An 11,969-nucleotide genomic window follows, 5' to 3' on the forward strand; every position below is an offset into this window, starting at 1 on the left:
GCTGAACAGCTTCTCACATGTATTAAATTTGTATGATTATTCTTTTTCTTAATCATTTGCCTGGGTTCTTGCTATGTTAAGAAATTATTTCTTCATCTACCACAAGTTATAAATAGCTTTTCGTTAGTGCGTGTGTGTCTGTGTGTTCAGAAATTTTGAATATTTTATGTGACAAAATTAACAAGGCTTTTCTATTGTGGGTTTCAGCTTTTCTGTCTTGCTAAGAAACACCTTCTTTACTCTAGAATGTTAAAAATACTTAGTGTTTTTACATAATACATTTAAGGTCTAATATTTTATACGTAAAAGTATGAATCAGCAGCTCCTCAAAAATTTAACAGAGAATTACCATACTTATTCAGCAATTTCACTTCTGGGTATTACCCAAAGAGTTGAATACAGGAACTCAACATGTTGATGGCAGCAATATTCATGATAGCTAAAATATGGAAGCAACCCAAGTTTCTATTGATGGATAAATGGATAAATAAAAGGTAATATATCTATGCAATGCAATATTATTCAGCTTTAAAAAGGAAGGAAATTCTGACATATGCCACAACATGAATGAAACTTAAAGACATTAGGCTTAGTGAAATAAGTCAGTCACATATTTTTCTTCCCTCCCACCTCCTCTAAACCATTGAACAAGTATAGACAGTACTATACTGCTGACAAAGGTGGCTTAACAATTAAATTTCTAAAAGACAGTATTTCCTATGAATTTTAGCAAAAAGATATTTACAAAGTGGTATTTTATTACCTCTACATTTAACGTACATCAGGCACTTCTAAACATCTAGATAAACTAGATGTTTCAAGTAAGGAGTTAATTTGTCCACTATATACACAGCAGTCTCGAATAAACTGCATACATGTAACCATAGTTATAATTTGAAAGAGTCTTCCAAATAAGAACATCCTAGCTTAGAATCCCTCCCATCTCCATCAACCCAGTGCGCAAGAATGCTCATAGATAGGAAGACAATCTTTCCTAGGAATTTTAAAACAAAATATACAAAATATATTAGTTTACTAACTCTACTTTTGTCATACACTGGCAACCTCTTTAACATCTAAAAAGACTAGATTTTGTAAATTAGGACTCGTTTGTCCTTTGTATACACTACATACACAGATAAGTAAAACAAAATGCACAGACATAAGAGATAATGGTTAATCTTGCCTCACTGTAAACACAGTGGCATAGAGCTCTCTGCACTTTCCCCTCCTTCCTCCTCCCCTGAACCAGGACACAAACACAATGAGTATTACTCAACAGGTAGTTTGGCCATTCCCCTCCAAAAACAACATTTCCTATGAATTTTAGCAAAAAGACATTTACAAAATGTTATTTTACTACCTCTAATTTTGACATATATTAGGCATTCAGAACACATAGAAAGAATACACAAAAAAGTTTAGCATTGTCAACTATATATACAATAGTGAGGAGTAAAATGCACACAAAACAATGGATAGAATATGAAAATGTCTAAATATCACAAGTCTGGAATAGAATCTTCTTTTCCTTCTCAGGCTTTCCAGATCCATGTCCCCTAACCCACTGAACAGATATAGACATATCCCTTACAGAGGTGATCTAATGACTCTATTTTAAAAAGTCATCTCCAAAAAACATCTAATTTGTATGATTTCTTTTTAAACAAATGAGAATTTACAAGATGTGTGATTTTCTAACTCTATCATATGTCAGCAACCTCTTTCCATCTAGAAAGACTGAATGTGGCAAATGTTCTCTTTTATTTTTTTAATCTCTTTTAACTTATTTATTTTTATTTTTCTTATTATACTTTAAATTCTGGGGTACATGTGCAGAATGTGCAGGTTTGTTACATAGGTATACATGTGCCATGGTGGTTTGTTGCACCCATCAACCTGTCATCTACATTAGGTATTTCCTCTAATGCTATCCCTCCCTAGCCCCCCACAGCCAAACAGGCCCCAGTGTGTGATACCCCCTAACCCGTGTCCATGTGTTCTCATTGTTCAACTCCCACTTATGAGTGAGAACATGTGGTGTTTGGTTTTCTGTTCTTGTGTTAGTTTGCTGAGAATGATGGTTTCCACCTTCATCCATGTCTCTGCAAAGGACATGAACTCATCATTTTTCATGGCTGCATAATATTCTGTGGTGTATATGTGCCAGATTTTCTTTATCCAGTCTATCATTGATGGGCATTTGGGTTGGTTCCAAGTCTTTGCTATTGTGGTATTTCTAGTTCTAGATTCTTGAGGAATCACCATAGTGTCTTCCACAATGGTTGAACTAATTTCCACTCCCACCAACAGTGTAAAAGTGGTCCTATTTCTCCACATGCTCTCCAGTATCTGTTGTTTCTTGACTTTTTAATGATGGCCATTCTAACTGGCACGAAATGGTATCTCATTGTGTTTTTGATTTGCACTTCTCTAATGACCAGTGATGATGAGCTTTTTTTCCTATGCTTGTTGACTGCATAAATGTCTTCTTTTGAGAAGAGTCTTTTCTTATCCTTCACCCACTTTTTGATGGAGTTGTTTTTTTTTTCTTGTAAATTTGTTTAAGTTCTTTGTAGATTCTGGATATTAGCCCTTTGTTAGATGGATAGATTGCAAAAATGTTCTCCCATTCTGTTGGTTGCCTGCTCACTCTGATGGTAGTTACTTTTGCTGTGCCGAAGCTCTTTCGTTTAATTAGATCCCATTTGTCAATTTTGGCTTTTGTTGCCATTGCTTTTGGTGTTTTAGTCATGAAGTCTTTGCCCATGCCTATGTCCTGAATGGTATTGCCTAGGTTTTCTTTTAGGGTTTTTATGGTTTTAGGTCTTACATTTAAGTCTTTAGCCCATCTTGAGTTAATTTTTGTATACAGTGGAAGGAAGGGATCTAGTTTCAGCTTTCTGCATATGGCTAACCAGTTTTCCCAACGCCATTTATTAAGTAGAGAATCCTTTCCCCATTGCTTGTTTTTGTCAGGTTTGTCAAAGATCAGATAGTTGTAGATGTGTGGTGTTATTTCTGAGGCCTCTGTTCTGTTCCATTGGTCTATATATCTGTTTTGGTACCAGTACCATGCTGTTTTGGTTACTGCAGCCATGTAGTATAGTTTAAAGTCAGGTAGTGTGACGCCTCCAGCTTTGTTATTTTTGCTTAAGATTGGCTTGGCTATGCAGGCTCTTTTTTGGTTCTATATGAAATTTAAAGTAGTTTTTTCCAATTCTGTGAAGAAAGTCAGTGGTACCTTGATGGGGATAGCATTGAATCTATAAATTACTTTGGATATTATGGCCATTTTCACGATATTGATTCTTCCTATCCATGAGCATGGAATGTTTTTCCATTTGTTTGTGTCCTCTCTGATGTCATTGAGCAGTGATTTGTAGTTCTCCTTGAAGAGGTCCTTCACATCCCTTGTAAGTTGGATTCCTAAGTATTTTATTCTCTTTGCAGCAACTGTGAATGGGAGCTCACTCGTGATTTGGCTCTCAGTTTGTCTGTTATTGGTGTATAGGAATGCTTGTGATTCTTGCACATTGATTTTGTATCCTGAGACTTTGCTGAAGTTGCTTATCAGCTTAAGGAGATTTTGGGCTGAGATGATGGGGTTTTCTAAATATACAGTCATGTCATCTGCAAACAGAGACAATTTGACTTCCTCTTTTCCTAATTGAATATCCTTCATTTCTTTCTGTTGCCTGATTGCCCTGGCCAGAACTTCCAATACTATGTTGAATAGGAGTGGTGAGAGAGGGCATCCTTGTCTTATGCCAGTTTTCAAAGGGAATGCTTCCAGTTTTTGCCCATTCAGTATGATATTGGCTGCTGTGGGTTTCTCATAAATAGCTCTGATTATTTTGAGACATGTTCCATGAATATCTAGTTTATTGAGAGTTTTTAGTGTGAAGGGCTGTTGAATTTTGTCGAAGGTCTTTTCTGCATCTATTGAGATAATCACATGGTTTTTGTCATTGGTTCTGTTTATGTGATGCATTACGTTCATTAATTTGCATATGTTGAACCAGCCTTGCATCCCAGGGATGAAGCCAACTTGATCATGGTGGATAAGCTTTTTGATGTGCTGCTGGATTTGGTTTGCCAGAATTTTACTGAGGATTTTTGCATCAATATTCATTAGGGATATCGGCCTGAAATTTTCTTTTTTTGTTGTGTCTCTGCCAGGCTTTGGTATCAGGATGATGCTGGCCTCGTAAAATGAGTTAGGGAGATTCTCTCTTTTTCTATTGTTTGGAATAGTTTCAGAAGGAATGGTACCAGCTCCTTTTGTACCTCTGGTAGAATTCAGCTGTGAATCCATCTGGTCCTGGACTTTTTTTGGTTGGTAGGCTATTAATTACCGCCTCAATTTCAGAGTTTGTTATTGGCTTATTCAGGGATTTGACTTCTTCCTGGTTTAGTCTTGGGAGGGTGTATGTGTCCAGGAATTTATCCATTTCTTCTAGATTTTCTAGTTTATTTGCATAGAGGTGTTTATAATATTCTCTGATGGTAGGTTGTATTTCTGTGGGATCAGTGGTGATATCTCCTTTATCATTTTTTATTGTGTCTATTTGACTCTTCTCTCTTTTCTTCTTTATTAGTCTGGCTAGTGGTCTATCTATTTTGTTGATCTTTAAAAAAAAACCAGCTCCTGGATTAATTGATTTTTTAAGGGTTTTTCATGTCTCTATCTCCTTCAGTTCTGCCCTGATCTTAGTTATTTCTTGTTTTCTGCTAGATTTTGAATTTGTTTTCTCTTGCTTCTCTAGTTCTTTTAATTGTGATGTTAGGGTGTTGATTTTAGATCTTTCCTGTGTTCTTTTGTAGGCAATTACTGCTATAAATTTTCCTCTACACACTGCTTTAAATGTGTCCCAGAGTTTCTGGTACATTATTCTTATTGGTTTCAAACAACATCTTTATCCTTCTTCATTTCATTATTTATCCAGCAGTCGTTCAGGAGCAGGTTGTTCAGTTTCCATGTAAGTGTGAGGTTTCGAGTGAGTTTCTTAATTCTGAGTTCTAATTTAATTGCGCTGTGGTGTGAGAGACTGTTTGTTATTATTTCCATTCTTTTGCATTTGTTGAGGAGTGTTTTACTTCCAATTATGTGGTCAATTTTAGAATAAGTGCGATGTGGTGCTGAGAAGAATGTATATTCTGTTGATTTGGGGTGGAGAGTTCTATAGATGTCTATTAGGTCTGCTTAGTCTGGAGCTGAGTTCAAGTCCTAGATATCCTTGTTAATTTTCTGTCTCAATGACCTGTCTGATATTGACAGTGGGGTGTTAAAATCGCCCACTATTATTGTGTGGGAGTCTAAGTCTCCTTGTAGGTGTTTAAGAACTTGCCTTATGAATCTGGGTGCTCCTGTATTGGGTGCATGTATATTTAGGATAGTTAGCTCTTCTTAGCCACTATGTAATGGCTTTCTTTTTCTCTTTTGATCTTTGTTGGTTTAAAGTCTGTTTTATCAGAGACTATGATTGCAACCCTTGCTTTTTTTTTTTTTTTTTTTTTTTTTTTTTTGTTTTCCATTTGCTTGGTAAATATTCCTCCATCCCTTTATTTTGGGCCTATGTGTGTTTTTGCATGTGAGATTGGTCTCCTGAATACTGCACACTGATGGGTCTTGTCTCTTTATCCATGTTGCCAGTCTGTGTCTTTTAATTGGGGCATTTAGCCCGTTTACATTTAAGGTTAATATGTTATGTGTAAATTTGATCCTATCATTATGATGCTAGCTGGTTATTTTTCCCATTACTTGATGCAGTTTCTTCATAGCATTGATGGTCTTTACCATTTGGCATGTTTTTGCAGTGGCTGGCACCATGTTTTCCTTTCCATGCTTATTGCTCCTTTCAGGAGCTCTTGTAACACAGGCCTGGTGATGACAAAATCTCTCACATTTGCTTGTCTGTAAAGAATTTTATTTCTCCTTCACTTATGAAGCTTAGTTTGGCTGGATATGAAATTCAGGGTTGAAAATTCTTTTCTTTAAGAATGTTGAATATTGGCCCCTACTCTCTTCTGGCTTATAGGGTTTCTGCAAGTTGATCTTCAATCTCTGATATCCTTTCTTCCCCTTGATCGATTCGGCTATTGATGTGTGTGTATGCTTCACTAAGTTCTTGTGCTCTGTTTTTCAGCTCCATCAGGTCATTTATGTTCTTCTCTAAACTGGTTATTCTAGTTAGCAATTCATCTAATCTTTTTTCAAGGTTCTTTGCTTCCTTGCATTGGGTTAGAACATTCTCCTTTAGCTCAGAGGAGTTTGTTATTATCCACCTTTGAAGCCTACTTCTGCCAATTCATCAAATTCATTCTCCATCCAGTTTTGTTCCCTTGATGGTGAGAAGTTGTGATTTTTTGGAGGAGAAGAGGCATTCTGGTTTTTGGAATTTTCAGCCTTTTTGTGCTGGTTTCTCCCCATCTTCATGGATTTACCTACCTTTTGTGTTTGATGTTGGTGACCTTTGGATGGGGTTTCTGAGTGGATGTCCTTTTTGTTGATGTTGATGCTATTCCTTTCTGTTTGTTAGTTTTTCTTCTAACAGTCAGGCCTCTCTGCTGCAGGTCTGCTGGAGTGTGCTGGACATCTGCTTTAGACCCTGTTTGCCTGGGTATCACCAGTGGAGGCTGCAGAACAGCAAAGATTGCTGCCTGTTCCTTCCTCTGAAAGCTTTGTCCCAGAGGGGCACCTGCCAGATGCCAGCTGGAGCTCTCTTGTGTGAGGTGTCTGTTGGCTTCTTCTGGAAGGTATCTCCCGGTCAGGAGGCCAGGGGGTCAGGGACCCACTTGAGGTGGCAGTCTGCTCAAACACTGTGCTGGGAGATCCACTGCTCTCTTCAGAGCTGGCAGGCAGGGATGTTAAAATCTGCTGAAGCTGCACCCTCAGCTGCCCCTTACCCCAGGTGCTCTGTCCCAGAGAGATGGGAGTTTTATCTATAAGTCCCTGACTGGGGCTGCTGCCTTTTTTTCAGAGATGCCCTGCCCAGACAGGAGGAATCTAGAGAGGCAGTCTTGCTACAGCAGCCTGGCAGCGCTGTGGTGTGTTCCACCCAGTTGGAACTTCCTTGCAGCTTTGTTTACACTGTGAGAGGAACACTGCCTACTCAAGCCTCAGTAATGGCAGATGCCCCTCCCCATACCAAGCTCCAGCATCCCAGGTCAACTTCAGACTACTGTGCTGGCAGCAAGAATTTCAAGCCAGTGGATCTTAGCTTGCTGGGCTCCATGGGGGGTGGGATCCACTGAGCTAGACCACCTGGTTCCCTGGCTTCAGCTCCCTTTCCAGGGGAGTGAATGGTTCTGTCTCGCTGACATTCCAGGCATCCCTGGGGTATGAAAAAAGACTCCTGCAGCTACCTTGGTGTCTACCCAAATGGCCACCCAGTTTTGTGCTTGAAACCCAGGACCCTGGTGGCATAAGCACTGGAGGGAATTTCCTGGTCTGTGGGTTGCAAAGACCATGGGAAAAGCATAGTATCTGGGCCGGAATGCACCACTCCTCATGGCACACAGCTCCTTACAGCTTCCCTTGGCTAAGGGGGGAGTTTTCTGACCCCTTGCACTTCCCAGGTGAGGCAACACCCCACCCTGCCTCAGCTCACCCTCCATGGGCTGCACCCACTGTCTAACCAGTCCAAATGAGATGAGCCAGGTACCTCAGTTGGAAATGCAGAAATCACCCACCTTCTGCATTGATCTCACTGTGAGCTGCACACCAGAGCTGTTTCTATTCAGCCATCTTGCCAGCCTCCCCACAGATGTTATCTATTAAAAGGTTGGGGGTGAGTTGAGAATAGCTTTTTCATAATATACACACAGCCTTCTAGAAGCAGATAGTAAATCTTCCCAAAGTGTGGCGGGCATTTCCCATAGGCCAAATGTGAGGTCCTTCAAGGTCTGGTAGAAGGAAGACCAACAGCCCAATGCCTGCTAACTGTTCCACACTGTCCTCCTCTGTGCCTCCACTCACCTTCCAGGCCTGTTAAGGCCATTGTCTGTTGTCCTCAGGACTAGGTATGTCTCGCCCAGCTGGGACAGAGTGGTCACCAGGACCTGGATCTGGCAGCGCCATGGCCTAAAGAGGTGGCTGAGCCTGTGTCCTGCATCCCAAGAGCACCTTCCCAATCCCCACACCCGGATAGTCACCAAGCTGCCCCTGCCACTCCCACCACCACCCAAAGGCACTGCGTCCAGGCTCAGTGGGGACTTCGTCTATACCCGGCAGGGTGCGGCCTGGGAAAGGCCACCACCACCCTCAGTCACTGAGGTGTAGGGGGAAGGGAGGCTTGCTGCATCTTCAAGGCCCAGGCACCCACCCCAAGGGTCCTGGTGGCAGCCACCACAGGGGTCCTGGTGTCACGGGGCAGAGGCTACAGCCTATCCTGGCTCAGCTCCCCCACTGGCCAGGGCAAAGGCTCAGAAGTCCCAGGGAGCTGGTCCCGCACCATCTCACCACACTCTCTGCTGGATTGGAACTCTTTACTTTGTTTTATTTTATTTTATTTTTTTGAGACAGAGTCTTGCTCTGTTGCCCCGGCTGGAGTGCTCTGTTGCCCAGGCTGGAGTGCAGTGGTGTGACCTCAGCTTATTGAAACTTTCGCCTCCCGGGTTTAAGTGATTCTCCCACCTCAGCCTCCTGAGTAGCTGGGATTACAGGCATGCACCACCATGCCCGGCTAATTTTTGTATGTTCAGTAGAGACAGGGTTTCATCATGTTGGCCAAGCTGGTCTTAAGCTCCTGACCTCAAGTGATCCACCCGCTTTGGCCTCCCAAAGTGCTGGGATTACAGGCATGAGCCACTGTGCCCAGCATGGACCAGAGGTCTTAATTGTATTTTTGTACCCATATACCAACCTCTCTTCATCCACCTCTCCCAGCTGTCCTTCTCAGACTGTGGAAAGCATCCTTCTACTCACTGTTTCCACAGATATTTCATGGACAGCAAATAATCACATGAAAAGATGTTCAAAATTATTAGGTTTTAGGGAAATGCAAATTGAAACAACAATAAGCTATCACTACTCATCTATCAGAATGGCTAAAATTAAAAATCATGACACCACCAAATGCTGGTAAGGATGTGTAGAAACCGGATCACTGATACATTACTGATAGAAACAAAAAATACTTCATCCACTCTGGGAAATTTGGGGAGTTTCTCAAAGAAAAACACACAACTATCATATGACCCAGCAATTGCACTCCCAGGCATTTATCCCAGAAAAATAAAAACTTCACACAAAAAAACTGTCAAACAAATGTTTATAGCATCTTTGTTTATAATATTAATAGCTAAGAACTAGATTCAGCCAAGATGTTTTTCAACAGGTGAATGGGTAAACAAACTGTTATAAATACATAGCATGGAATACTACTTAGCAATGTAAAGGAATGGATTATTGATGCATGCAACAACTTGGATGGATTGCCAGGAAATTATGCTGAGCAAAAAACATCAATCCCAAAAGGTTACATAAATGTGATTCTACTTTTATAACATTTTGTTAAATAACAAAATTTTAGAAGTAGAGGACAGATGACTGTCCACTGTATGAATACTTGGTGTTCCTGAAAAGGGAACCAAGAAGTGGAATCAGACAAATTTAAAGAGAGTATTAAAGAAAACTTCCAAAGACCAAAGAACACCCAAGTCTTTAGCCTAAAACATTCATCATGTCCAAAGCTGGTTGTAGGTATCACTTCAGTAACTGTAGATACTAGGAGATAATGAAGCAAAACCACAAAGTTTTAAAGCAATAGAGATTTGACCCAGAGATGTACTACATAGCTTAGTTATGGATCAAATATAAAGGCAACATAAAAAAAGTCTCCATTATCCAAAAATTAAAAATGGCATTCAAATCCATCCCCAAATGCAGACTTGTATATATTGGCTAAATTAAAAAAATAAACTTTTAAATGTCATGAGTGAGGAAATCATGATGTAAAATCTGACTATGGACAAGAATCTATTTAGAAATTGATCTATATTTAAATAATAACAATTCAAAATGCAATTGTAACAGTTCTTGAATATTATTTAAAACATTATAATAAGCTGGCTCAGATCCAATAATATGTCCATAGAAACCAAGCCATGGGTAGTGGAGTGTGTGAGGAAACAGTGTGATAACTATGCTAACATCCACATCTTTTATATGGTGGTATTAGTAGATAATGCTTCTGTGATGGTTAATACTGAGTGTCAACTTGATTGGATTGAAGGATGCAAAGTATTGATCCTAGGTGTGTCTGTGAAGGTGTTGCCAAAGGAGATTAACATTTGAGTCAGTGGGCTGGGAAAGGCAGACCCACCCTTAACCTGGGTGGGCACCATCTAATCAGCTGCCAGCGCAGCTAGAATATGAAAAGTGGCAGAAAAACATGAAAAGACTAAACTGGCCTAGCTTCCCAGCCTACATCTTTCTCTGGTACTGGATGCTCCCTGCCCTTGAACATCAGACTCCAAGTTCTTCAGTTTAGGATGTGGACTGGCTCTCCTTGTTCCTCAGCTTGCAGATATCCTATTGTCGGACCTTGTGATCATGTGAGTTAATACTTAATAAACTTCCCTTCTTACATATCTCTATCCTATTAGTTCTGTCCCTCTAGAGAACCCTAACACAGATTTTTGTACCAGGAGTGGCTCTAGAGGAACAGAACATTAAGGATGCAGTTCTTTCATTGGTTTTAGGGTTTCTGGAGTGGCTGTTTAATATGATTAGACTCAAAAATGCTAAGGACTCTACTTCTGATAGTATGGAGAACACTGATTCAGTGTTCCTTTCTGTGAACTGTTCAGAGAGTTAAGCAAAATAAATGCATTTGACATTCCTGATTCACCGCTCATGAGAGGCAAGGAGTTTAGTGACTCTATAAATAATACCTTCGACCATATGTGGAAACATAATGAAGTTGGTTGGTTGCTCCTAAGTTCAATGGACAAAGTGATGAAAGAAAATGAACTTAGGGATTCTAACTCCTGGCTTCAGAAGCAGATACTGAGCCTCAAATCTGCTAAGATTGCCCTGAGTGAAAGTATTATCTCCTGCAGAGAAAGAGCTGAAATTGTGGGAAAATGGACATGAGCTCTTACTGTGCAAGTGGCTGACTTCCAATGAAGGGTGCATGCACAGCCTCACCAGGTATGTACTATTAAAGTGAGGGCATCGATTGGAAAAGAATGGGACCCTGCAACTTGGAAAGGGGACATGTGGGAGGACCCTCATGAAGCTGGGGACACTGAGTTTGTAAAGTCTGAGGAAACCTTTTTTTGCCAGAAAAAAACAGCTTCCCCATCCCCAGTAGTGGTGACATCCTCTCCCTGACCCATGCTGCCATCAGCCTTTTCACATTTGTCTGGGGAGATAAACACTGTGCTGCCTAAGGCAACAGTGATGGCCCCCCCGAGGCAGTTGCCGGGCAAAATAATGTTGATTCTCCTCAGGAGCCACCCCCAACACCCCTGTCTGCTTCGAGACCTATAACCAGACTAAAGTCCTTATGGGCCCCAAGAGGTGAGGTTGAGAGTGAAACCCATGAGGAGGTTCACTATACTTGAAAATAACTACTTGAGTTTTCTAATTTAGATAAACAGAAATCTGGAGAACAGGCATGAGAATGGATATTAAGGGTGTGGGATAATGGTGGAAGGAACATAGAGTTGGATCAGGCTGAATTTATTGATTTGGGCCCACTAAGTAGAGACTCTGCATTTAATATTGCAGCTCAGGGAGTTAATAAAAAGGTTCTAATAATTTATTTGCTTAGTTAGCTGAAATACGGATTGAAAGATGGCCACTGTGAGGGAGCTGGAAATGTCTGATCTCTCTTGGTTTAATGTAGAGGAAGGGATCCAAAGGCTTAGAGAGATTGAGATGGTGGAGTGGATTAGTCACTTTAGACCTACTCATCCCAGATGGAAGGGCCCAGAAGATATACCCTTGACCAATACCT

This window comes from Pan troglodytes, chromosome 8 (genome assembly GCF_028858775.2).
Source record: "Pan troglodytes isolate AG18354 chromosome 8, NHGRI_mPanTro3-v2.0_pri, whole genome shotgun sequence".
Taxonomy (NCBI): Eukaryota; Metazoa; Chordata; class Mammalia; order Primates; family Hominidae; genus Pan; species Pan troglodytes.